This window comes from Schistocerca cancellata, chromosome 2 (assembly GCF_023864275.1).
Source record: "Schistocerca cancellata isolate TAMUIC-IGC-003103 chromosome 2, iqSchCanc2.1, whole genome shotgun sequence".
Classification (NCBI taxonomy): Eukaryota; Metazoa; Arthropoda; class Insecta; order Orthoptera; family Acrididae; genus Schistocerca; species Schistocerca cancellata.
The window spans coordinates 794593283-794619736 of NC_064627.1; positions in this window are offsets into that span (position 1 = coordinate 794593283).

The following is a 26454-nucleotide window of genomic DNA, read 5'->3' on the forward strand; positions in this document are numbered from 1 at the left end:
AACAGATTACTATTTTTTTCCCATTTGTATCGTTTTCAGTTGGCTGTGCAGTAACGTTTCTTCATTCTATTGTGTACTGTTTTATTCTTGTCGACAACTAGGCACCATGAACTGTTGCCTGATTGTGCGATGGTGGACACATTTCTCTCCCCGTGTTATCTTTGGGACTACACACCGTCGACTAGCCCATATGGAAGTGGGTAACACAGGAATCGGTGAGACAGCCTTTCGTGTATGTTCATATATGCGATGTCGGCCTACAGCACAGATGAACCTGATTTACCATAAGAGTAGCAGATGCCAAGGGCATACGTTATGAAAACCAATTTGAATAAACCTTTGTTTGCCAATAATTTTAGGAATTCCAACGTAATACTGGCTGTCCCTTCTGTCTTCTTTGATCGCAAGTCTTCCAAAGCTCTGTCAAACTGATATATTCCAAATCGACGTTCATTTCTTCTAAAACGTCAGCAACCAGTTCCTTTCTCTCGCAAGAGCAGTCGATGTACACTTTACTTCTATTCGCTCTTTGTGCATTTAACCGTAGAATTCTTGTTCACAATCCTAATCTTGACTCTCTTCCCTTTAATTGCATCTGATTTTATTTGGATTCTTCTGTGTGCTATTTTTTTGAGTTCTTACGATGACTTGCTTTTCGATTTCTTCCGTTTTTTTTTCTACAGCCATATCGCTTTAGTTTCAAAGCAGTAGTTATTAAATTCATATCAACGTTATGCTGCTGTACTTGTTTGTGTTTCCAAAAGCCTGATTAATTCCTTCTTTGGTCAATCAATTGGCGTATTTCTTCTGTTACCTAAGGTTTGTTCACAATTACCTTCCCTTTACATATCCAACACCCGTAATGGGCCTTTTTAGGTATGTACAACTCTCTTCATCTGCGCTGTCTGTTGTATCCACAATCTTCCTAGCAATTAAAAGAGTTGATACAAACAGGGAACAACTGACACAGAAGTTTTACTGTATCAAGAGATAGAAAGGCCGATTAACTGAAATTAATTGGTACAACTAAAACCTCGGGTGAAACGACAACGCCGTATTTGGCGCTCATAGCAAAATCTCTCTGCCACAACAAAGAATCTCACGGCATAACAGCACCTCATCCCTGCTTTGCATACCGTCCAAGTCCGCGAATTACGTTCGAATATATTATCGAAATCTGAACGACTGCCACAGACCTTCGCTGAACTTTGGTCACGAAAACTTTACCTTATTGAAGAGGTACCTCATATATCAGCCTACCTAATTTTAAACATACTTCTGCAGCACTACATCTCAAAAACCTCGATTTTCTTCTTCTCCGGTGTTTCCACGATGCCTAATTCACTACCATACAATGCTGTACCCCAACCGTACATTATCAGAAATACTAGCAGACTTCTCTTGCTCTGCAGTGGCCTCTCTCTCTCTCTGTACTGATTTGCGCTTATGTCTCCTGCTTCTTCGGCCACGTGTTATTTTGCTTCCAAGATAGCAGAATTCCTTAATTTTTCCTACTCCTGGTCCCCAGTTTTCACGTTAAGTTTGTCGCTAATCTCGATGCCGCTACTTCTCATTGCTTTTTCTTTTATTCTCTTTAGACTGTCCATACAGTTCAATACGTCCTGCAATTATTCTTCACTGTCATTGAGGATAGGAATGTCATCAATGATATTCTTTCGCCCTCAATTTTAATCGCACTCTTTAAGCATTATTTTTTTTTTCCTTAATAGCATCTTTGATGCGTAGAGTAAACAGGAGTGGTGAAGGAATACATCCCTGTTTTACGCTATCGCATTCTGGAGGACGACGGTTCGAACCTGCGTCCGGCCATCCTGATTTATGTTTTCCGTGATTTACCTAAAATCGCTCCAGGCAAACTCCAATATAATTCCTTTGGAAGGGCACTGCCGATTTCCTCCTCTATCCTTCCTTAATTCGATGTGACTTTGACCTCCTGTTTGGTCCCCTCCCCCACATCAACCCAGCCCAACGAACCCTGTTTTACGCCCTTTTTAAATCAAGCACTTCGTTCTTTGTTTTCCATTATTATTGTTTCCTACTGGTTCTTGCACGTACTGAATATTATCCACCTTACCTTATCGCTTACTCCCACATCTCTCAGAATTTCGAACGTCTTATGTCATGTTACTATGACGTACGTTTCATCCAGGTAAACGCGTATGAAAAATTTGAATATACCTTGATTTTTCTTCAGAGTTGCTTCTATTATCAGTCACAACGTCTCTCTGGTGCCCGTACCTTTTCGTAAGCCTAACCTGTCATCATATAACACAGCCTCACTTTCCTTCTCCATTCTTATGGATATTACTCATGGCAGTAACTTGGATTCATGAGCTGTTAAGATGATTGCACGATTGTACTCGCCCGTATTTACCCTTGCTGTCTTCAACGTTATGCGGATAGTGGCTTCCGATGAATGGACGTAGATGCAGAAATCTACAGTTCACTGTCGTAAATACATATTGGATCACCACCGTAACTGAGTGACATCTCGTCTGAATGCCATGCGAAAAACCTGGGTTTTATTCCCGTTACTGTCACGTAATTTTCGTTGGTGGGAAGACAAGGACGGGTTCTATTGAGCTCCGCGATGCCAACTAAAGAAGTGTCGTCTGAATGAGAAGTATCGGCTCACAGGTGTGGGAAGCCACTAACTGCCGGAAGGGCCGTGTGACAAAGCCTTGCCCCTACATAACTTTACCATTATCATCATCATCATCATCATCGCCATCGCCTTCACACCAAATCCGAAAAATGACGAATGGCAGAGAATGATACGTCGGCCGGTCGGCATTGCACGGTCCTCTGAGACAGACCACTGTGTTCAGTCAAACGAGTCAAACTACCATCCTTTCCCGCCACCTGAACGCGCGTCTGTCGATACTAAGGTAAGCTATTAATCGAAAGCGCTGGTGACATTGACGTACCAATCCATTGGATATAATTCGTATTAGGTGCGTTTCATCTAGTTTCTTGCTACGTTTTCCAGCTTGTTTCTAATTTTCGTGCAGCCGTTGGTTTCACGGTAGTTTTTTTAGCATCAATTGCAGAGAACTTTAAACTTCAGCGTAAGTTCGTGTATTTCGGCATAAATTACACTGACGGAAAAAATTCGCAACCTGAAAAAATAATTAATGTAGAGGTATGAAATTCCGGGAATACGTTTGTCTAGGTAACATGTGTAACTGATTAACATTTCAAGATCACAGGTCAACGTAAGCCCGAGAAAAGCCGTTGCAAATGTGAGATTCTGGTACAAAATTGGGCAAAATGCATTCCCTGAAAAGTATTTCGCGAGCCCACGTGAATAGTAAACGGTTGTGAAAACACTCTTGACCTCTTCGTAACAAATAATCCTGATCCAATAACAAGCATCAAAACGGATACAGAGAACAGTGAACACAGGGTTGCCATAGCGAGAATGAATATTGTGACCCTCAAATCCTCCAAAAATAAACGAAACGTACACCTATTGAAAAAGCAGATAAAAATTCACTTGACGCCCTCCCGAGATATAATTTCTACTCCTTACAAATTAACAATGTAAGTGAAGTCTAGATGTGGCTTGAATTCAGACAAACAGCATCGGCAGCAACCGAGAGAACCATACCTAATAAATTAACAAACGACGGAGCTGATCCCCCTTGCTACACAAAACGTGTCAGAACACTGTTGCAGAAACCACGACAAAAACATGCCAGATTTAGACTGACGTAAAATCTCTAATATTGTCGATCTCTTACAGAAGCTCGAAATTTAGCGCGGATTTCGACACGAAATGCTTATAATAGTTTCCACAACGAAACATTATCTCGAAACTGGCAGAAAATCCGAGGATATTCGGGTGTATATGAAGTATGCTAGCGGCAACACACAATCAATGTCTTCTCTCCGCGATAGCAATGGAAATATTATAGAGGACAGTGCTGCCAAAGCAGACTTACTGAACAGAGCCTTCTGACATTCCTTCACCAGAGAAGACGAAGTAAATATTCCACAATTCGAATCAAAAACAGCTGCCACCATGACTAACTTAGATATCCTCTGAGTAGGGAAGCAACTTAAATCACTTAACAAAAGCAGGTCTTCACAAAAGCAAGTCTTCCTGTCCAGACTGCATACCACTTAGAGTCCTTTCAGAGTATGCTGATACAATAGCTCCATACTTAAGAATCATATAGAAGCGTTCGCTCGACGAAAGATCTGTACCCAAAGACTGGAAAGTTGCACAGGTCACACCAATATTCAAGAAAGGTAGTAGGAGTAATCCATTAAATTACAGGCCCATTTCATTAACGTCGATATGCAGCAAGATTTTGGAACATATATTGTGTTCCAATACTACGAATTACCTCGAAAGAACGGCCTATTGACACACAGTCGACACGTATTTAGAAAGCATCGATCTTCTATCTCTTTAATTGCATGAAGTATTGAGTGCTAGTGACAAGGGATTTAAAATTGATTCCGTATTCCTGGATTTCCAGATGGCTTTTGACACTGTACCACCAACGGCTTGAAGTGAAATTGTATGCTTATGGAATATCATCTCAGGTATGGCACTGGATTCGTAATTTCCTGTCAGAGAGATCACTGTTCATAGTACCTGACAGAAAGTCATCGAGTAAAACAGAAGTGATTTTTGGCGTTTCCCAAGGTAATGTTATAGGCCCTTTGCTGTTCCTTATATATATAAACGATCTATGAGACAATCTGAGCAGCCGTCTTAGGTTCTTTACGGATGATGTTGTCGTTTATCGACTAGTAAAGTATTCAGAAGATCAAAACAAGTTGCAAGAAAAGATATTTGTATGTTTCCAAAATTCATAACTGACCCTAAATAAAGAAAAGTGTGAGGTCATCCACATGAGTGCTAAACGGTTATACGATAAATCAGTCAAATCTAATGACCATAAATTCAACAAAATACGTAGGAATTACAATTGCGAACAACTTAAATTGAAAGGAATACATAGCAAATTTTGTGGGGAAGGCTAACCAAAGACTGCGTTTTATTGGCACGACACTTATAGGATGCAGCAAATACTAAAGTGACTGCCGACACCAAGCTTGTCCGTCCTCTTCTAGAATATTTCTGCGCGGTCGGGATCCTTACCAGATAGGATGGACGGAGTACACCGGGAAAGTTCAAAGAAGGGCAGCACGTTTTGTATTGTCGCGAAATAGGGGACAGAGTGACAGGAAAATATACAGGACTTGGGGTGGACATCATTTTTAAAGGCTCTTTTTGTTTGTGGCAGAACCTACTCACCAAATTTCGAATCACCAATTTTCTCCTCCGAATGCGAAAATATTTTGTTGACGCCGACATACAAAGGGTGAAACGATCATCATAATAAGATAAGGGAAATCAGAGCTCCCACGGATAGATATAGGTGCTGGTTTCTTTCGCGCGCTGTAAGTGATTGGAATAATAGATAATTATTGTGAAGGTGGTTCGATGAATACTGTGGCAGACACTTAAATGTGTATTTTTAGAGCATCCAGTTAGATGAACTGTTGGTGTGTTTTGGTATTTGAGGACTGTAGGTCACAGTTCGTAGCACCATCTGCATAGCATGTGGATACGGAAAATATTTAGATGCTAAATATTCCCTATCAATAAAACAGTGGTCAGATCGGAATTCGGGATATGAATTTTCAGCATTTACGAGGGGAATTTAATAAGTTATCCAATACTTTTTTCTCGGCCAATGTTGGTTGAAAAAATGCGGAATTTATTTTCGGACATCGTTACATCGTGACACAGTTTCATGAAGTTCCGATTGATGGCGGATCTGTACGGAGCCTTCAGAGATGCCTCAGTAATACAATGCATCCCAAGTAGAGAGCATCGTTGTGTTTCTTTTGTCGAAAAACCACAGCATTTCATAGTCACAAGCCCTTTCGGAATGTCTAGGGAGACCTGGCAGTGAACTACAGTACGGTGCGTCGTTGGGTAAGGTGTCTGGCACAATCGCAACAAGGGCCGGCCGCTGTGTCCGAGCAGTTCTAGGCTACTGCTACGGTCGCAGGTTCGAATCCTGCCTCAGGTATGGATGCGTGTGATGTCCTTATGTTAGTTACGTTTAAGTAGTTGTGAGTCTAGGGGCTGGTGACCTCAGATGTTAAGTCCTAAAGTGCTTAGAACCATTTGAACAATCGCAACAAGTTTGCGCAAACATGTCTGATCTCCCGTGTACCGGACGCTGCACACTTCAGTGCCTTCGGCGCCACAAAAATGCAAACGAACCTCTCCTTCTCCATGTCGACGCGAGGCCTTTCGCAAGTCTGCTCTGTTCTTCCTCATGCACCCTACACCGCTGATGTCGAACCTTCCGACTTCCAATGAAGGAGGAAGGAGTACTTGGACCAAGGGGAGGTTACTGATGCAGCAAGGCTTTAACTCCGACGTCGACCAGTAGAGTGATACCATGTGGGCATACAGATCCTCCCACTGAAATGCCGTAAGGCCGTCGGATTGAACGGTGGTTATGTTGAGGGTTTTGTAGTCCAAAGCATGGACAGTAGTGTGGTGTATTGGAACCACGAATAAAACAAACTTGCTTTCATAAAGGAACGCTTTGCTTTACTTATTAATCGCTCCTCGTCCATGCCACACAGGACATCGGTTTTTACCAGTGCACCATCAGTACCAGTATGAATATTTCACTAAAACATGATCCAGGGCTTCTTGTCACAACCGCGAGCAGTGTGCTTCAGTGTAACGAGGTGTAAGAGCTACCACCTCCAAGCGATTTGACACACATCTTGTTACAAATATGGCATGTCGCAATTTATCTCGCATATCTGTAGACTCATCCAAAGACAGACTCATTGCTGAGCAGTCATTTATATTTTTTTCAAGTTACAATTTCACCACTAATGGCAGAAACTCGCCTCTCTATTTTATTTCTAGAAGCTGGCAATTGGTCAACCAGTTTTCGTAGTGTCTTATTTTTGAGGCCTTAAATAGAAACAACTTGTTAAATATTGATCTTAAACTCCCAGTCTGTGTTAGGTTTCTTTGATTTTTCAACATTAAAAGACAAGACGACGCCAACGTCGGGTGTTAAATCTGCTTCCCTCGTAAACAGGCTCATAAACTTGCTAACCTCTTGAAATTTTTCTTTTCATGACAACAATTTAACTATCATTAACCAAGAAGAGAGTGTTTCCTAAAGTCACTGTAGTTATTGTCATGATGGCGTGTGAGATGTACTGCGACGATGTCATTTGACATGAAACAAACATTGGTTTACCATTCCTCTCAACAAAAAAGGAACTACTTCTCCTACTCTTTAAGAAACAACCCGTTTCCTTCTTCGCGTGCTGGTTTTTTTATTAATGTTGGACCATGCATCTTTAGGCAGTTTGTAGTTTTAGTATGTTCCGAAGAAGGCGTGGTTATCCGTGCAGAAACCTAGGTCAACATCCGGTTTCTATTTTCACTCGAGGCGGATTCTTTATAATAATTAAATTATTCACGATTGCTGACACACTGCAGTCTTGAAAGTTCTCAACATTGTAACCGTTAGGGCACCAGTAACAATCACATGTTTACCTAAAAAAATTGTCACTGCCCGGAGAACAGTGAGCACGTTCGTAGCTACGAATGTAACCGGCTTCTGACCGCGACACCTCGACCAGTGCTGCTACGTGTCTGGCGGGGCGCGGCGTTGCATTGTCAAACCAGTAATAACGTTGCACAGTCGTGAGGTTTGAGCAAGAAGTTCCATTACACCGTGTCTACAACCACCGCGCAGTCCGCAGTTCGTGGTCTAGTGTCTAGCGTTGCTGCCTCTGGTTCACGGGGTCCCGGGTTCGATTCCCGATCGGGTTCGGGATTTACCCTGCCCAGGTACTGGGTGTTTGTGTTGTCATCTTTTCATCATCTAGACTGGACTGTGTAAAAACTGAACTGTGTAACAACTAGGAATTTGTACTGGCGCTGATGAGCGCGCAGTTGAGGGCCCACAAACTAAACATCAGCACACCCATCGCTCAGAACAACAGAGGTTCGGCGCAGAGCGGCGGGTTCGGTGTAGAAGACAAACAGCAACGCTCTGCGCAACAAAGGATAAGTTTCCCACTGTGTCGGTACATCGAGAGAAATGCTGCACGGCCCTGTCTGGACGATGTTTATCGTTTCCCATTTGTAACGATGCATACTGGAACGTACCTGCGTACCTACGAACACTCTGCTCCATCCTGCGCTGCTCTGCGCCATTCAGCGGTGCTGTACGTGACGGGTTTGTGTGCAGTGTGGCACGTCAACGGCAGACCGCTTTATATACCAAGTGTGTACAGATTTGTTACTTCTTAATATTTTATTATTTCTATTCTCTATTTACTTATGTATTTTATTTAAAGAGCCACACTAAAAGTCATGGGATAGCATTATACACATACACAGAATGCGATATATAGGATGGGGACCCTCCACGACCACACCGACATGGTGACCAAACTGAAGCGTTCTACTGTCACTCCCGTATAATATGTTAGTTTTCGAATCAGGAGTCACAGGATGCGAGCTGTGATGTTATCCATTCGTCTGGGTAGGATTACGTAACGTGTATCTACAGGAAATGTGGCCTGTAATTGAAGAAGTGTCATGATGATCTCTCCATTGGCAAAAGATTCCGGAATAGTCCCCCATTCGGATCTCCGGGAGGGGACTGCCAAGGGGGAGGTTACCATGAGAAAAAGATTGAATAATCAACGAAAGGATAACGTTCTAAGAGTCGGGGCGTGGAATGTCAGAAGCTTGAACGTCGTAGGGAAGCTAGAAAATCTGAAAAGGAAATGCAAAGGCTCAATCTAGATATACACTCCTGGAAATTGAAATAAGAACACCGTGAATTCATTGTCCCAGGAAGGGGAAACTTTATTGACACATTCCTGGGGTCAGATACATCACATGATCACACTGACAGAACCACAGGCACATAGACACAGGCAACAGAGCATGCACAATGTCGGCACCAGTACAGTGTATATCCACCTTTCGCAGCAATGCAGGCTGCTATTCTCCCATGGAGACGATCGTAGAGATGCTGGATGTAGTCCTGTGGAACGGCTTGCCATGCCATTTCCACCTGGCGCCTCAGTTGGACCAGCGTTCGTGCTGGACGTGCAGACCGCGTGAGACGACGCTTCATCCAGTCCCAAACATGCTCAATGGGGGACAGATCCGGAGATCTTGATGGCCAGGGTAGTTGACTTACACCTTCTAGAGCACGTTGGGTGGCACGGGATACATGCGGACGTGCATTGTCCTGTTGGAACAACAAGTTCCCTTGCCGGTCTAGGAATGGTAGAACGATGGGTTCGATGACGGTTTGGATGTACCGTGCACTATTCAGTGTCCCCTCGACGATCACCAGTGGTGTACGGCCAGTGTAGGAGATCGCTCCCCACTCCATGATGCCGGATGTTGGCCCTGTGTGCCTCGGTCGTATGCAGTCCTGATTGTGGCGCTCACCTGCACGGCGCCAAACACGCATACGACCATCATTGGCACCAAGGCAGAAGCGACTCTCATCGCTGAAGATGATACGTCTCCATTCGTCCCTCCATTCACGCCTGTCGCGACACCACTGGAGGCGGGCTGCACGATGTTGGGGCGTGAGCGGAAGACGGCCTAACGGTGTGCGGGCCCGTAGCCCAGCTTCATGGAGACGGTTGCGAATGGTCCTCGCCCATACCCCAGGAGCAACAGTGTCCCTAATTTGCTGGGAAGTGGCGGTGCGGTCCCCTACGGCACTGCGTAGGATCCTACGGTCTTGGCGTGCATCCGTGCGTCGCTGCGGTCCGGTCCCAGGTCGACGGGCACGTGCACCTTCCGCCGACCACTGGCGACAACATCGATGTACTGTGGAGACCTCACGCCCCGCGTGTTGAGCAATTCGGCGGTACGTCCACCCGGCCTCCCGCATGCCCACTATACGCCCTCGCTCAAAGTCCGTCAACTGCACATACGGTTCACGTCCACGCTGTCGCGGCATGCTACCAGTGTTAAAGACTGCGATGGAGCTCCGTATTCCACGGCAAACTGGCTGACACTGACGGCGGCGGTCCACAAATGCTGCGTAGCTAGCGCCATTCGACGGCCAACACCGCGGTTCCTGGTGTGTCCGCTGTGCCGTGCGTGTGATCATTGTTTGTACAGCCCTCTCGCAGTGTCCGGAGCAAGTATGGTGGGTCTGACACACCGGTGTCAATGTGTTCTTTTTTCCATTTCCAGGAGTGTAGTAGGGGTCAGTGAAGTGAAGTGGAAGGAAGACAAGGATTTCTGGTCAGATGAGTATCGAGTAATATCAACAGCAGCAGAAAATGGTATAACAGGTGTAGGATTTGTTATGAATAGGAAGGTAGGGCAGAGGGTGTGTTACTGTGAACAGTTCAGTGACCGGGTTGTTCTAATCAAAATCGACAGCAGACCAACACCGACAACGATAGTTCAGGTATACATGCCGACGTCGAAAGCTGAAGATGAACAGATAGAGAGAGTGTATGAGGATATTGAAAGGGTAATGCAGTATGTCAAGGGGGACGAAAATCTAATAGTCATGGGCGACTGGAATGCAGTTGTAGGGGAAGGAGTAGAAGAAAAGGTTACAGGAGAATATGGGCTTGGGACAAGGAATGAATGAGGAGAAAGACTAATAGAGTTCTGTAACAAGTTTCAGCTAGTAATAGTGAATAACCTGTTCAAGAATCACAAGAGGAGGAGGTATACTTGGAAAAGGCCGAGAGATACGGGAAGATTTCAATTAGATTACATCATGGTCAGACAGAGATTCCGAAATCAGATACTGGATTGCAAGGCATACCCAGGAGCAGATATAGACTCAGATCACAATATAGTAGTGATGAAGAGTAGGCTGAAGTTCAAGACATTAGTCAGGAAGAATCAATACACAAAGAAGTACTAAGGAATGACGAGATACGTTTGAAGTTCTCTAACGCTATAGATACAGCAATAAGGAATAGCGCAGTAGGCAGTACAGTTGAAGAAGAATGGACATCTCTAAAAAGGGCCATCACAGAAGTTGGGAAGGAAAACATAGGTATAAATAAGGTAGCTGCGAAGAAACCATGGGTAACAGAAGGAATACTTCAGTTGATTGATGAAACGAAGAAGTACGAACATCTTCCGGGAAAATCAGGAATACAGGAACACAAGTCGCTGAGGAATGAAATAAATAGGAAGTGCAGAGAAGCTAAGACGAAATGGCTGCAGGAAAAATGTGAAGGCATCGAAAAAGATATGATTGTCGGAAGGACAGACTCAGCGTACAGGAAAGTCAAAACAACCTTTGGTGACATTAAAAGCAACGGTGGTAACATTAAGAGTGCAACGGGAATTCCACTGTTAAATGCAGAGGAGAGAGCAGATAGGTGGAAAGAATACATTGAAAGCCTCTATGAGGGTGAAGATTTGTCTGATGTGATAGAAGAAGAAACAGGAGTCGATTTAGAAGAGATAGGGGATCCAGTATTAGAATCGGAATTTAAAAGACCTTTGGAGGACTTACGGTCAAATAAGGCAGAAGGGATAGATAATATTCCATCAGAATTTCTAAAATCATTGGGGGAAGTGGCAACAAAACGACTGTTCACGTTGCTGTGTAGAATATATGAGTCTGGCGATATACCATCCGACTTTCGGAAAAGCATCATCCACACAATTCCGAAGACGGCAAGAGCTGACAAGTGCGAGAATTATCGCACAATCAGCTTAACAGCTCATGCATCGAAGCTGCTGACAAGAATAATATACAGAAGACTGGAAAAGAGAATTGAGAATGCGCTAGGTGACGATCAGTTTGGCTTTAGGAAAAGTAAAGGGACGAGAGAGGCAATTCTGACGTAACGGCTAATAATGGAAGCAAGGCTATAGAAAAATCAAGACACTTTCATAGGATTTGTCGACCTGGAAAAAGCGTTCGACAATATAAAATGGTGCAAGCTGTTCGAGATTCTGAAAAAAGTAGGGGTAAGCTATAGGGAGAGACGGGTCATATACAATATGTGCAACAACCAAGAGGGAATAATAAGAGTGGACGATCAAGAACGATGTGCTCGTATTAAGAAGGGTGTAAGACAAGGCTGTAGTCTTTCGCCCCTACTCTTCAATCTGTACATCGAGGAAGCAATGATGGAAATAAAAGAAAGGTTCAGGAGTGGAATTAAAATACAAGGTGAAAGGATATCAATGGTACGATTCGCTGATGACATTGCTATCCTGAGTGAAAGTGAAGAAGAATTAAATGATCTGCTGAACGGAATGAACAGTCTAATGAGTACACAGTATTGTTTGAGAGTAAATCGGTGAAAGACGAAGGTTCACATGGCTCTGAGCACTATGGGACTTAACATCTGTGGTCATCAGTCCCCTAGAACTTAGAACTACTTAAACCTAACTAACCTAAGGACATCACGCACATCCATGCCCGAGGCAGGATTCGAACCTGCGACCGTAGCAGTCGCGCGGTTCCGGACTGAGCGCCTTAACCGCGAGACCACCGCGGCCGGCAAAGACGAAGGTAATGAGAAGTAGTAGAAATGAGAACAGCGAGAAACCTAACATCAGGATTGATGGTCACGAAGTCAATGAAGTTAAGGAATCCTGCTACCTAGGCAGTAAAATAACCCATGACGGACTGAACAAAGAGGACATCAAAAGCAGACTCTTTATGGCAAAAAAGGCATTTCTGGCCAAGAGAAGTCTACTATAATATCAAATACCGACCTTAATTTGAGGAAGAAATTTCTGAGGATGTACGTCTGGAGTACAGCATTGTATGGTAGTGAAACATGGACTGTGGGAAAACCGGAACAGAAGAGAATCGAAGGATTTGAGATGTGGTGCTACGCAGAATCGGAGAGCAAAGGAATATGTGGAAAACACTGATAAAGAGAAGGGACAGGATGATAGGACATCTGCTAAGACATGAGGGAATGACTTCCATGGTACTAGAGGGAGCTGTAGAGGGCAAAAACTGTAGAGGAAGACAGAGATTGGAATGCGTCAAGCAAATAATTGAGGACGTAGGTTGCAAGTGCTACTCTGAGATGAAGAGGTTAGCACAGGGAAGGAATTCGTGAATGGCCGCATCAAACCAGTCAGTAGACTGATGACCAAAAAAAAAAAAAAAAAAAGAGTATTATTCAAAAAAAATTTTCAAATGTGTGTGAAATCTTATGGGAATTAACTGCTAAGGTCATCAGTCCCTAAACTTACACAATACTTAACCTAAATTACCCTAAGGACAAACACACACACCCATGCCCGAGGGAGAACTCGAACCTCCGCCGGGATCAGCCGCACAGTCCATGGCTGCAGCGCCTCAGACCGCTCGGCTAATCCCGCGGGTAGGATTACTAATTGACATGGTCGATGAGGAGACATAAAGTGGACGAAAGCGATCAAAGTGTAGCGGTTTGTAAGGGCAAAGGGAAAAAGTGCCAAGTCAAGCGCCAAGGAAAAAGGAAAACTCGCCCTGCTAAATTCGCATGACAGGACAGGTTAATTTGAGGAAAGGGGCCAAAATAGGCGGCTGTCAGTTACACTCGAACATACAACCTTTTCTTTTAGTTTACGTCTATGGTCACGAACTTTTTGTACCAGATTACCGGTTTCGGTCTGTAATGACCATCATCAGATCTGCAGCAAAAAAATGGGAAGAAACGTAAATACACTCGCAGATTGTCTACAGCTTAAAAACAATACATAGACCATAATGAAAAGTACTACTGACATTATATGCATGTGTGCGCTTTAAGTATGGAGAGGCATAACTGTTTCATAAAAACAAAGTCCTAATGTACTGCAGCCACAGTGGCATCGTCAAATGTTAAATGCAGAATCAGCACCAGCATCCTCAGATATATATAAATAACATCATATGCACGAGTCATGTTGTCAGTAGCACTACTGTTCAAAACAAGCTGCCGTACAGTAGCCACAAGATGTTTGTGTTGTAAGTTCACCAGATGTCGCTAATGTCGGCATAAACTAGTTTTCAATAATGAATTGAACAGCAAAAATAAAGGGGGTACAATAGCTGAATTCTGTAATTAGCTTATAACGTATGAAAGGCATTACAGTAACAAAAAGCAATAAAAAGAACACCGCAAAAGTATTTATCTCATTATCTAGAATATTGGCACTAGAGCATATGTCATCTACTGTTTCGTAACTATTCCTCTTTTTAACAGTCTTACTGTTATCGTGTTCTTTTTATTCCTTTTTGTTACTGCAATGCTTAGACCCATGTAGTGAAGTGTGGAAAACGGGAAATACTACACTCATATGAAATATTCCGTTAAAGAATCATGCTAAACGTGAACTAGACAGAGCATGTATATTTTTATACCTTAACGTAACTAAGAATCGAAAATTTCTTTCCAACACGTGTAAAATGAAAACTTATTAGAAGACATAAAATTCGCAAGGAATTTTTGGTTGGTTAGTGCGGGTTGGAGGGACCAGACTACAAAAACCATCGGTCCCTAAGGAATTTTTTCCATAAAACGGCAACTACTAGTATCTATGATGTCATCGCACGAATATCGTTACGACCTCTCTTTAATTACTGTATCTCTTAACTATGACTCCGCTGTACGCTGGAATAGAGGCTAGTTACTTTAACTCATTCAAAATGAACTACAGCATCCACTCTCTGGGCACTAGACAGATATACACCGACGGAAAAATCTCAGAACCAAAATATAATTAATGTAGAGTAATGAAATTTCGGGAATACATTTGGGCGGGTAACATATTTCATTGATTAACATTGCAAGTTCATAAGTTAAAGTAAGCGCGAGATACGCCATTGCAAATTGGAAATGATGGTACATTAATATCCGGTGCAACCGCCAGAGTGTTGAATGCAAACCTGAAAACGTGCATGCATTGTGCTGTACAGATGCCGGATCTCACTTGGTCAGTCTATACAGGGATGGTTAATGCTGTTTGTGGATGGATCTGTAGTTGTCGTCCGATAATAGCCCATATCTGCTCGATTAGAGACAGGTCCGGTGATCGAGCAGACCAAGGCAATATGAAAGCACTCTTTACAGCATGTTGGGTTACAGCAGCGGTATGTGGGCGTGCGTCATCCTGTTGGAAAATACCGCCTGGAATGCTGTTGCTGAATGGCAACACAATACGTCGAATCACCAGATTTTGCTTTCACGGTGCGTGGGATAACCACGAGACTTCTTCAGCAGTCATTCGAAATCGTACTCCAGCCCATAGCTCCAGTAGTAGATCCAGTGTATCTAGCACGCTGACAGGTTGTTTGTAGGCCCTCATCTGGCCCCCTTCTAACCATCACTGGCACCAAGTCAGAGCTTGCTTCAGAAAACACACTACACCTCCACATTGCCCTCCATCGAGCTCTCACTTGACACCACAGGATTCGCAAATGGCACTGGTTTGGCGTCAGTGAGATGCATGCCACATGGCGGCTGGCTTGCAGCTGTCCTTAAGCTAACCGACTTTAAAGGTTCGTAGTATCACTGTCGTGGTAACTGCTGCTGAAAATGCTGCTGCAAGTGCAGTACGATGCGCCAGAGCCATACGCCAAACACGAAGGTCTTCCCTCTCGGTAATACACGTCACCGTCCAAAGCCCGGTCATTCTGCGGCGGTACAGTCCTCTGACCACCGCTGACAGTAATCATAAAAGTGGCTACATTCCTGCCAAGTGTTTCTACAGAATCGCAGAAGAATAATCGAGCTTCTCGTAGCCCTATTCCACGACCTCGTTCAAATTCATGAGAAATTCTTGAATACCATCAACTCAACACGTAAAGCGACTAACACCCACGCCCATTACAGCGTGTATTTAAAGCGATACCGGATTTGCGTCTTCATGTTAGTGCCATTAGCACCATTCTTATGCGATTAGCGCAAAATCTGAATAGACATCATCTTTCAGATGTAGAAACACGCCTACCAACTTTCGTTAATGTTGCACAACTGCTTCTTGGTGTTACAATTTTTTCCCGTCAGTGTACTTTTCATATACTACTGGCCATTAAAACTGATACACCAAGAATGCAGATGATAAACGGGTATTCATTGGACAAATATATTATACTAGAACTGACATGTGATTGCATTTTGGGTGCTTAGATCCTGAGAAATCAGTACCCAGTACGTGTAACCAATAGCACCTCATACCATCACGCCGGGTGATACGCCAGTATCGCGATGACGAATACTCGCTTCCAATGTGTGTTCAACCTGATGTCCCCAAACACGGAAGCGACCATCATGTTGCTATAAACAGAACCTGGATTCATCCGAAAAAATGACGTTTTGCCACTCGTGCACCCAGGTTCGTCGTTGAGTACACCATCGTGGGCTCTCCTGTCTGTGATGCAGCGTCAAGGGTAACCGCAGCCATGGTCTCCGAGCTGATAGTCCATGCTGCTGCAAACGTCGTCGAACTGTTCGTGCAGATGGTTGTTGTCTTGCAAACGTCCCCATCTGTTGACTCAGGGATCGAGACGTGGCTGCACGATCCGTTACAGCTATGCGGATAAGATGTCTGTCATCTCGACTGCTAGTGGTACGAGGCCGTTGGGATCCAGCACGGCGTTCCGTATTATCCTCCTGAACCCACCGATTGCATATTCTGCTAACAGTCATTGGATCTCGACCAATGCGAGCTGCAATGTCGCGATACGTTAAACCGCAATCGCGATAAGCTACAATCCGACTTTTGTCAAAGTTGAAAACGTGATGGTACGCATTTCTCCTCCTTACACGACGCATCACAACAACGTTTCACCAGGCAACGCCGGTCAACTGCTGTTTGTGTATGAGAAATCGGTTGGAAACTTTCCTGATGTCAGCACGTTGTAGGTGTCGCCACCGGCGCTAACCTTGCGTGAATGCTCTGAAAAGCTAATCATTTGCAAATCACAACGTCTTCTTCGTGTCGGTTAAATTTCGCGACTGTAGCACGTCATCTTCGTGGTGTAGCAATTTTAATGGCCAGTTGTGTACTTACATAACCTTTGTGCAGAAGAGTGTACAGTATTGGTTACATGCGAGTTTCATATGATTTCAGACAGAACAGAACAACATTAGTGGCCGAGATAACCATGAGAAGTGATACGTAGATGCGTCAGGAGGTAAGAAATAACAGTTATAAATTGCGCAAGAGAAAGAGTCGAAGAAAGAAAAATTTAGTTACCAAATAAAGTCTGAATTGTGCCACGAAAAGTTGTGCAGACATTACCTGTCGTAAATTTGGAAAGATTATGAACCTGTAGAAAAAGAAATGTTTGATGCTGTTAAACAATATTTTAAAATGTTCGTCGAATATATATCCCGAAAGTGTAGATAGGAGTAGAGTAGTTAGTCACTATCTGAATCAGGTAATATTAAAATTGGTCGATGTTCAGTATCGACAAAACGTTCTTGGAACACTTATAACTAATATGATGCTATGACACTTTCACCTACATGTCTGTTCGTAAATGACTTAATGAATATTGGCTTCAAACGTATAAATAACATAAAACAGTTCAAGTCTCGACACCATACAGACAGAGGAAGCGGATAATAAATTCAAAAGAAGGTAATAATCCGGATACTTTTATTTTGTCCACTAAGTTCTGAATATTTATTAAACCTAGTAAAACAGAAGGGTCTATGACTGGTGGAGTCACAGCAGTGGAGACGAGGGTGTCAGTAGCGGGGGATCGCAGCTGGTGTTCGACTGGCGCGCTTCCATCGATCCGCCTCATAATTCACAATCAGCATGTCCTGGGACTCGGTCGGGTACCCGTCGTGTATTGCCTCTGACGTACGTCAAACACACGCGTCGCGCTACTCAATCCCCACGGACCGCAAGTTTCATGGAACGCCGACAGATATCACTGGCGCCTATTACCTGCATGTCACCCAGACGCAGCACGTACTCTAAGTTACACGGATGGTTATAGGCTGGTAACACAGTCTTAGCTTATGGCGTCACTACAAAGAATAAGCGTCTATGGGTTTACGAGTGTATTAAAGACCGATATCAGACGCTGCATTTAAGAACGTACAGATTGCAGAAAACGTTTTGCACCACCCTCATGGACTGAATACAATGCAGGGAAAAAGAAATCGTAGAATCTAGAAGGATTTGTGCGACATAAACTAAAGCTGATAGGAGTGTTTTTACATCTGAAAGATAACGTTTATTCAAATTCCTCGCCACCTGTGTAAGACTAGTGCTAGTAGCGCCACTATAAGGATGCAGCAGTTGGCACCACAGTGTCATAGAGAACATAAAGCGATTACTGCAAGGACAACTCCTAGCGAGAAGCTGCGTAGCGTGCATTCCACTGACCCCAAACCACCACCACCATACGCATCTTCAGTGGAGTCAAGCGAGAGTTGATTAGAGGAGAGTGTGGAGGTCTGTTGTGGTTTCTGATGAAAGCTGTTTCTGCTTCAGTGCTAGTGATGGCCGTTTACTGGTTACAAGAAAGTCAGGACAGGTCCTGCAACCAGCCTTTTTGCGTGTGAGACACACTGGACCTGGGGTGAGATTTCGTATGACAGCATGAGCCATCTCGTGACTATCCCACGCATCCTGACAGCAAAGGTATACGCCAGTCTAGTGATTCTGCGGCGGCGCGATTCTTTCCGTCCGGTTACGACGAACCTGCACCTACCTGTGAACATTGCCTCAGTAGGGAAGCCGAGCGAAACCTACTGTACTTCGACGTGAACCAGGGTGCAATTAAAGTCACTAATCTACGTTTCGGGAGAAAGTTTTCTTACGAAATGACGGGATGGAAATTTTGTCCTCACTCAATCTATTCTGAAACTTAGGTGAACAAGTATCACTGCCAAGCCCGTGCTAGTTTTAACACAATCACTCACAATCCCTTTCACTCACGTTAGCAGCTTTATGGTGTTGCATTTCCCGAAAATGTAATAGCTAAAAAAATACTGATTGTTTTTGATTGAGAATGCTCGCCAAATATTAAGTCTGTCGGTACCAAATGCAGTCACAGATTTTAGCCACCAACCTGCTCAATACGCCACGCGGAATATAAGTCTTTTCTCATCACAAAATTCACTTAAAAATTCCGAAATTCTATACACACATCGGAATAATGATGCCGTCACTTTACCCCACTTTTGATGTATGTAACACTGCTAGATCCGGCAACTTATAGTTTCCATCGGAACTACTACTACACTCGTCCGAACTATTTCATGGCTAGGCTCTGACCATTCTCTAGAATACTCTAAGTCTGCTCTACCAGCAGAGAAAGGCGCGCGAAGAATACTGCTTTACCATTGGTCACTTTACTCAACAGCCAACAGCAAAACAGCACTCTCCCGGTTCAATCCGCGATTTTCATCAATAACCAATCGCAAAATAGTAAACCTAACGACTGCACTATTTACCGAAGTCATTATCTAATATGTTGAAGTTTTTCTTATGCATAAAGTTATTTGCTATTGTTATTTATACCTGAATTAACTTTCCCTTTACCATAAACTTACTTTACAAATCTATTCTACAAAAATCCCCTTTGTTCGTATACATACCTCTTCGAAATGTTCCCACACTAAATCCTATAACACACCTCGTTAAACAATTATCTTCATATTAACCTTAAACCACACTCACGCATCATTCATACTGCTAAAACACATTTATAACATTTTACATACACAAAAAGACATACTAACACTTTATGAAAAAACATTCTTTTACTTTATTGCACTCTAGTGGACACAATAGAAACTAAAATCACAGTCCCCCTATCTAATATTGTCCTCTATCGCTGATACATAAACTACGTGCGCGTCCAGTCTCGCGTCATCATCTGTCACTATCCAGCTCTGAGACACATCTCCCACTAAACCGCCTCCAAGGCAGGATCGGTATACCGCGCTACGCCTCAATTCGACCTGTTATGTTGCCATTCGTGAACAGCATTCCAGGCGGTGTTTTACAACAGGATAAGGCTCGACCACATACCGCTGTTGTAAGCAAACATGCTCTCCATTGTGTCGACATGTTGCCTTGGTCTGCTCGATTACCAGACCTGTCTCAAACGGAGCACACATGGAGCATCATCGGACGGCAACTGCAGCGTCATCCCAGACAACATTAACCTTAACTGTATTGACCGACCAAGTGCAACGTCGTCCCACAAAATGACATCCGGCACCTGTACAGCGCAATGCATACACGTCTGCCTGCTTGATCCAACATTCTGGCGGCTACACCGGTTATTAAAGTACCAGCAATTCATATTTTCAATGGCCTATCTCGCGCTTTCTTTGATCTGTGATCTTGTACTGTTAGTCACTCAAATGTGCAACCAAGACAAATTTGTTCGTGTTATTTGGTCGACGTCGTTTTCTCCATACTTTTTTCGCTGTACTAAATCACTGCGTACAGCCGTTTGCTACGTGGAGACAAATGTAAGCCTGCATTATTAACACACTTTGCCTACATTCGTGAATGGGACGATGTGCCTTGTGTTCACTGATCACTCTGTCACTTGAAGGGTCATTGGAAGCTCGGACCCCATTATCAACACGAGAAGGTGTGTCCCACTGTGTTCGCCTGCGGCCAGTGACAACAAATGATAGCCCCTGTCTACGAATTACTGCTTCCTCAAGGAGAATGCAATGGAACTGTGCATGTAAACAATTATTTAAATATGTTTCACTTTGAACACCTTATAATAGTCATAGTGACACATAATACATTATTTTAATTTGCCCTTGAGTGCAGCATTGGCATATTAAATAAACGGGATGCGAGAGTCAGCCACAAGAGTCTAAGTGGTTTTGCGATTAACATTTATTTTGACAAACAAACATGTTCTAGGCTATAGCTAGACATGAATGTTTTGTAATTACTACTGACAATCGAATAAAATAATAAAATGCCCGTTGCTAGGATTTTTACCAGAATCTTACGTCGTGTTTGCTAAGAGAGAAGCGACAGTGGCAGGTGGACTTTGATGGGAGTGCTGCAATGTAAATCTTTTACCGAAAGACTGTCAGTCTACTGACCGCGTAGATATGCACGCGCTGGAGTCGGCTTACAGCATGTAGCGGCGGCGGTGTTGATACGGTGGGCGGTGTAGAGTCTTATGACTGCGGCAAGAACTACACAGGTATGCAAAACTTAACAATGTACATAAACAGACAAGAGAAAAATTCCCGAATTTTACCGAATTTCCCAGTTAAAAAAAAACACTTTTTCCGGGTGAGAGTACACTTTTTCCCTGTTGAGAATACACTATACCCCAGGTGGAAGCACATTTTTTGCGCTTCAAGTGACAATACACTTTCCCTCGTAGCTGTAAAACATGTCAACCCCTTTTTAATGGTAAGGATTTTATACACCGCTATAGAACTTAGGAGCCCGCATCTCGTGGTCGTGCGGTAACGTTCTCGCTTCCCACGCCCGGGTTCCCGGGTTCGATTCCCGGCGGAGTCAGGGATTTTCTCTGCTTCGTGATGGCTGGGTGTTGTGTGCTGTCCTTAGGTTAGTTAGGTTTAAGTAGTTCTAAGTTCTAGGGGACTGATGACCATAGATGTTAAGTCCCATAGTGCTCAGAGCCATTTGAACCATTTTTTTTATAGAACTTAGGGAGTGAAACCCAAAATAAAACAACTCGTTTTGGAAACAGCTATGATACACGGCAACATTTTTACTGCGTATTTTCGTTTTACGGAAGTAAAAATCCGAATTCCACCAAATGCAGCACCGTACCTTCCGAAGCTCTGAAGACGAGATTGCGCTGCTCGATCCGCTTTGTCAGCCGTAGGTCATGTCACGCGATCTCACCAGCCGTTGACAGCAGATATATAGACAATAGGACCGAGCGAGGTGGTGGTAGTGGTCGGCACACTGGACTCCCACTCGGGAGGACGACGGTTCAATCCCGCGTCTGGTCATCCTGATTCAGGTTTTCCGTGATTTCCCTAAATCGCTCCTGGCAAACGCCGGGATGGTTCCTTCAAAGGGCACGGCTGACTCCCTTCACCGTCCTTCCCAAATCCTATGAGACCGATGACCTCGTTGTCCGGTCTCCTCCCCCAAAAAACAACAACAACAGACAATAGGACACTTGATGTAATCAGCCAATAGCAACATCACTGTTAAGTAGCGCGGACACACAAATAGGTAGAGTTACTGGTTTCAGTTAATATCAGTATAAATCTGAAAACTGTATAAATTTGAAAACTGAATAAATCACAGAATAATGTAGATAGAGAGGTACAAATTGACACACATGCTTGGAATGACATGGGGTTTTATTAGCACCAAAAAATACAGAAGTTCGAAAAATTTCCGACAGATGGCGCTTCATCTGATCAGAATAGCAATAATTAGCATAACAAAGTAAGACAAAGCAAAGATGATGTTCTTTACAGGGAATGCTCAATATGTCCACCATCATTCCTCAACAATAGCTGTAGTCGAGGAATAATGTTGTGAATAGCACCACAAAGCATGTCCAGAGTTATGGTGAGGCATTGGCGTCGGATGTTGTCTTTCAGCATCCCTAGAGATGTCGGTCGATCGCGATACACTTGCGACTTCAGGTAACCCCAAAGCCAATAATCGCACGGACTGAGGTCTGGGGACCTGGGAGGCCAAGCATGACGAAAGTGGAGGCTGAGCACACGATCATCACCAAACGACGCGCGCAAGAGATCTTTCACGCGTCTAGCAATATGGGGTGGAGCGCCATCCTGCATAAACATCGTACGTTCCAGCAGGTGTTTATCAGCCAGGCTGGGGATGATGCGATTCTGTAACATATCGGCGTACCTCTAACCCATCACGGTAGCTGTTACAAAACCAGAATCATGCATTTCTTCGAAGAAAAAAGGCCCGATAACGGTAGATGTGGTAAATCCAACCCATACCGTGACATTCTCGTCGTGCAATGGAGTTTACACGACAGTTCTAGGATTTTCGGTAGCCCAAATTCTGCAGTTTTGGTCGTTGACAGACCCTCGGAGCATGAAATGAGCTTCGTCGGTCCACAACACGTTACTCAACCAATAGTCATCTTCCGCCATCTTTTGAAACGCCCACACCGCAAATGCCCTCCGCTTCACTAAATCGTCAGGTAACAGTTCATAATGCCGATGGATTTTGTACAGATAGCATTGGAGGGTACGCCTCAGTGCCAACTAAACTGTAGTGTATGACATGCCAGTGTGACGTGCTAGTACACGAGCGTTGACTTCCCCGTGCGTAGACGAACCCGCTACAGTCTCCATATCTTCCTGAACTGTCTCAGCAGCATTACGCCTTGTGCTCGGTCGGCCACTACGGGGTCCATCGTCTAAACAACCCGTTCCTTCGAACTTCGAAATCATTCTTGCCACAGCTGCATTTGTCAACGGACCTTTACCCGTTTGAATCCCCTTCCCACGGCGATAGGATCGTAACGCTGATTCTGATAATAAAGATTCACAGAAAGTGTAACGTAAACATGCTGCGACTGCTGGCGCATCTGATTCTCTCTCTCTCCTTTTTTTTCTTTATTGTGTTTTTAATACCTATATAACAGGTAGGCTGGCAGCAGCACAATACGCTGCTCTTCAGCCAAAGTTAGACACATGAACATAAAAAACGTGAAGCCATTCATACTCGATGACAATCCACACTACAAACTGTTGACACGAATCACAAACACTAAAGATGTCGATGGCACTGGTGAACAATGGAGTGTGATGGTGAACACTGAACACTAAACACGATGGCACACACGAGACACTGATGGCGATGAGATCCGGCGCGCGAATGTCCACTTAGCGTGTGCGAGTCCGGGGACCTGCCAAGAGGGGAAGAAGGGTGAGGTGGAGGAGAGGGGAGAACAAGGATTCCAATGGCTGAGGAGATGGGGGCAGGAATAGAGGGACAGGGGAGGGGAAGCCCGGGGGAGGAGTGGGGAGAAATGGAGGGAAGAGGGAGAGACAGGAGGAATGGTGCCCAAAGGAGCAAACACAGGAAGAGGGAGGGAGGATCAAAGTTGGTAGGAGGGGTAGATGGAGGGGAGGAGGGCATCATCAGGGAGAGGGAGCTGGCGGAAGCCACCTTGGGAGAGGGTAAGGAGGGTGGACAGATGGAGACCGAGCGGGATGTGGGAATACAGGTGCGGCAGCGGGCGGGGGCGGGAGAGCATGGGCGAGACAAGTGGGTGGGGAGGATCGAGTTTGTGGGAGGTGTACAGGAATTGTATCCTTTCAAGGAAAAGGAGGAGGTGGGGGAACGGAATGAGATTATACAGGATCCGCATGGGGGAGGGGAGACTGATGCGATAGGCGAGACGGAGAGCATGGCGTTCAAGGATTTGAAGGGATTTAGAAGAGGTAGGAGGGGACGGAGATCCAGGCCGGATGGGCGTAACAAAGGATAGGGCGGATGAGGGATTTATAGGTGTGGAGGATGGTGGGGGGGTCCAGACCCCACGTACGGCCGGAAAGGAGCTTGAGGAGACGGAGTCGGGAGCGTGCTTTGGCTTGGATTGTCTGGAGATGGGGGTCCAGGAGAGTCGACGGTCGAGGGTGACGTCAAGGTACTTAAGGGTGGGGGTGAGGGCGGTAGGACGGCCACAGATGGTGAGATAGAAATCAAGGACGCAGAAGGAAGGGGTGGTTTTGCCTTCAATGATCGCCTGGGTTTTGGAGGGATTGACCTTGAGCAAACACTGGTTGCACCAAGCAGTGAACCGGTCAAGATGGGATTGGAGAAGGTGGTGGGAACGCTTTAGGGCGAGGGGAGGGACAGAGGTGTCAGTTCGATCGTGGACATCTGGGAAGAGGGAGTAATCGAACTGCGGATCATAGGGGATGGAAAAGACATTGGAGAGGTAAGAGGAAAAGTGATTGGCTTTACTAAGAGTGTCAGGGAAGGGGTGATCATCATGAAGAAGAGGATAGTAGAGGGAGGGTTTAGTTTTGGTAAGGTGACGGAAGGCTGACCAGAACTTGGACGAGTTTATAGGTAGGGTAGCATTTAAATGGGTGCATGTCTGTTGGCAGTCCCGGCGTTTCTTAGCCGCGAGCAAATTTCGAATGTGTCGCTGGAGTTGCCGGTGGTGTCAGAGTGTGTCCGGGTCACACGTGTGAAGGAAGGCACAGTAGAGACAGCGGGATTCACGGAGGAGGAGGACGGCCTGTGGGGGTAAGGTAGGATGGTGGGGGTGGATGGCGACAGTAGGGATGTGGGCCTCCACGGCCTCAGAGAAGGTCTCCTGGAGAAAGGTGGCGGCATGGGTTACGTCGTCAGGGTGGTGGTAGGTGAAGGGGTGGCTATCGACCTGGGTGGAGAGGGTATCCCAGTAGGCATTGCAGTTGGCATGGGAATAGTCATGGACGTATTTTGGGAGAGGGTCGGGATCGGGGCGGGGGCGACGACCGTCTGAAACAGTGAGGACAGGAAGATGGTCGCTACCAATAGGCTCCAGGATATCCATCGTTATGCGGCCAAGGAGGTTAGGAGAGGAAAGGATAACATCGGGAGCGGAGTTGGATTCGGGATGGGTGTACTGGGGGATAGGGATGAGGTCGCCTTTAAGGGAAGAAAGGAATCGATGCCACCGCCGTAACTGGGCGGCGGAACGACTATGAATGTTGAGGTCGGCGGCGATCACGTAGGAGGAGAAGGTACGGTCAATGTGGGAGAGGAAGTCGAAGGGAATAGGGGCGTTAGGGCGGACATAGATGGTAGCGCAGGTGACGGTAAGGCCGGGGAAGTAGAGGCTAAAGATCAGGTGTTCGGTGGGGTTGGGAAGGAGAGGTGGGAGCCGAACTGGGATCTGGCGGTGGTGACCAATGGCAACTCCACCACGCGCAGTCAGGAGGGGATTATCGGAGTAGTGACGGAGGTAGGGCGAAGTGTGGATGGTGTGGTGTGGTTGGAGGAAAGTTTCATTGAGGAGGAAGGCATCCACGTGGTGGGTGGCAAGGGTGTGCAGGAAGAGGTTCTTGTTGGCGGGAAGGGAGCGGATGTTGTTGAAAAGGATACGGTGCTATCGCGCCATAACAGGGATTTAGACGAGGGTGTCAAGATGGGAGAAGGTGAAATGGGCCTGTTTGTGGGAGTAGGTGGCATACATTTTGAGGTGGAAGATGGAACGGGTGGTGAGAGAGACCTGTTGGAGGGTGTGAGGGCGCTGGAAATGATGGACGTTTTGTAGGACAATGGTGAGGAACCTGATGATGTCTTCAGCGGGGGGGGGGGGGACGAAGGGAATTGCCAGGAGGGGTGAGGGCGTCCAGAGGATGGACAGGTACGGTGAGTTCAGGATTGGTTGGAGGGGGTTGGGCTTTACACTTTTGGGAGTAGGAGGGATGGGGGAGATTGCAGGTATTACAGGACGGAGGGGATTGAAGGTTAGGGCACTG